General features: G+C 35.8%; 1 protein-coding gene across 1 annotated transcript in view; it reads right to left on the reverse strand.

The window, feature by feature from the left end:
- Positions 1-2,500, reverse strand: part of LOC106876634 (delta and Notch-like epidermal growth factor-related receptor) — a 557,360-nt gene that overhangs the window by 381,733 nt on the left and 173,127 nt on the right. The window contains exon 2 of the mRNA XM_014925248.2: positions 823-998. The gene's annotated coding sequence lies outside the window, so the exon portion shown is untranslated. The remainder of the gene's footprint in view (positions 1-822; positions 999-2,500) is intronic.

Consider the following 2,500-nt stretch of genomic DNA (forward strand, 5'->3'; position numbering starts at 1 on the left):
TATATAGCAATAAGAAAATGGATGGGAATATGTGGTACTCATCAACTCGTAGACATTGTACTATGTTAATTAACTTGTTTATTTCTCAACCAAAAGGACAAAAAGGGACAACAGCTGTAAGACTTTGTCCCTTCTTCGGTCACTAGATGTCCTTTTGAATTTTGAATTTTTAATTGTTGATATGACATAGTGTGTCACATGTGTTTGTATATTGTCTTTATTGTCTTTTTGGTTGGAAAATAAACAAGTTAATTAACATACTACAGTGTCTGCAAGTTGATGAGTACCACATATTCCCCTCCATTTTCTTATTGCTATATAAATTTAGGGTAAAACCCCCTTTTACCCGCACCCATTTATTGCACTTGGTAAAAACACTAGTGTAATAATAATTGGGTACCCTCCCAGCAGTATATTGGATAGATATTATCCCTTAGTGGGATAATATCTTGGGGTATATATATATATATATATATATATATATATATATATATATGTATGTATGTATGTATGTATGTATATGTATATATAAGACGGCCTTCTTTCAGTTTCCGTCTATCAAATCTACTCACAAGGCCCGATGCTAAAGCGAAAAGCACTTGCATAAGGTGCCACACAGAATCATGTGGCTGGGAAGCAAACTTCTTACCACACAGCCACACCTGTATAATATTTCCATCTACACCTGTATGTATGTATACATATATATGATTCGTATATTTGTAGGCAACTCTGCTGCGATGTTTAAATATGAAAAATAAAATTTACTGATATTATAAATTATGCAGTAAAGAACAATATAAGACGTATAATTGAACTGACCAATGAAATAATTGGCTCCAAGGGTCAAGAGTTCATCTGGCACCACTGCATCATTTTCTGTCTGGTTCTGTTTTATTAGATCCCCTTGAGATGTGTTGCAGGTTAGAAATCCTTCATCGGTCACGTGGTAGAAAAGAATGGCGTAACGGGAAGCCCAGTCTTCTTCTAGGCTGAAACTAGAACAAAATAAATATTAGAGACGACATTTAGAATATCATAATCGATAGCAACTAAAAATGCTGCAATTTTCATAAACAAAAGCAAGAATTGTAAAGCTTGTCCCTCGCTTTCTATGCTTTTGTTTCTTGTTTGTCTGTCTCTCGTCCTCTTTTTTTCTCTCTCTTTCCGTGTATATATATATATATATATATATATATATATATATGTATATGTATCACGGAGATGTACTTGCATAGCAAGTAACCTGATCTGAGATCGTGTGCTGGAACGAAAACAATTGCAGCGTGGAAGGTGTTTATAAGCCATTTAAAATAGCACACAAAATCCGTTAGATTCAGTTCAACATTTAAATTTAATTTGTCAAAATATCTTCGTCGCTTTGAGACCGCGACCTGTTCACTGACAAAATTCTGTGCTGCATCTCAGAAAGTATGTGTATATACACTCACACACACATGCATACATACACATATAAGTATATATGTATATACACGCATTCTTCTTTTATTCTGTCATTCTTTTCCATGTTTCAGTCATTTGACCACGGCAAAGCTCGAGCACCGCCTTATAGTCGAACAAATCGATCTCAGGACTTATTTCTTAAGCGTATTACTGGTTCTATCGTGTGTTTTTTTTTTTTTGCCGAGCCGTTTAATTAAGACGTAAACACACCAACACTGATTTTCAAGCAGTGATGGAGAGACTAACACAGACACAAAGATGTACACATATACCTATACATACATACATATATATATATATATATATATACGACGGGCTTCCTTCAGTTTCCGCGTACCAAATCCACTCTCAAGAAGTTGGTCGGCCCTAAGCTATAGTAGAAGACATTTGCCCGAGGGGCCACATAATGGGCTTGAACTCGGAACTATGTGGTTGGGAAGCAAGCTTCTTAGCACACAGCTACACCTGCGCCTGTATATATATATATATATATATATGATGCAATCTTTTACAACTACATTGACCAAAGTTCTACCGAAACAGGTGTCGCAAGCTTAGGCGCATTCGTCAGCTATTACTGTAAACTTACGCTGCACCAAGGACCCACAAGTGAGGCAGATCTTTGGTTATTAATTGGATTCGTTATTTTCACAACTGCTGTATCTTGTCAGCATTTGTTATGTACATCTATTGTACTTTTCACTGTCAGTTCCATGGGATTATACCTGGCCAATATCTGGCGTCTTACATGTTTATGTGCCTCGATTCTTAATGAATCCCTATAACTGAATGATATGTATATATGCGAGGAAAATTCTTTCTTATGATAAAAAGGTGTAAAAGCACCATAGCTCTCCAGTGCTGCCCTTATATATTTTATGATTTCGCTTAGGCATAGGAGAGAATTCAACAGTTGTTAGGACAGAATATATTTATGCCCTAGAGTAAACAGTCAGATGAATGCAGTGCATAATATCAGTTGACAAATTACAAAAGAGCAGGAGTGACGTAATCACTTTCATTAGCTTACAGCTAC

The sequence above is a fragment of the Octopus bimaculoides genome, chromosome 19 (genome assembly GCF_001194135.2).
Source record: "Octopus bimaculoides isolate UCB-OBI-ISO-001 chromosome 19, ASM119413v2, whole genome shotgun sequence".
NCBI lineage: Eukaryota > Metazoa > Mollusca > Cephalopoda > Octopoda > Octopodidae > Octopus > Octopus bimaculoides.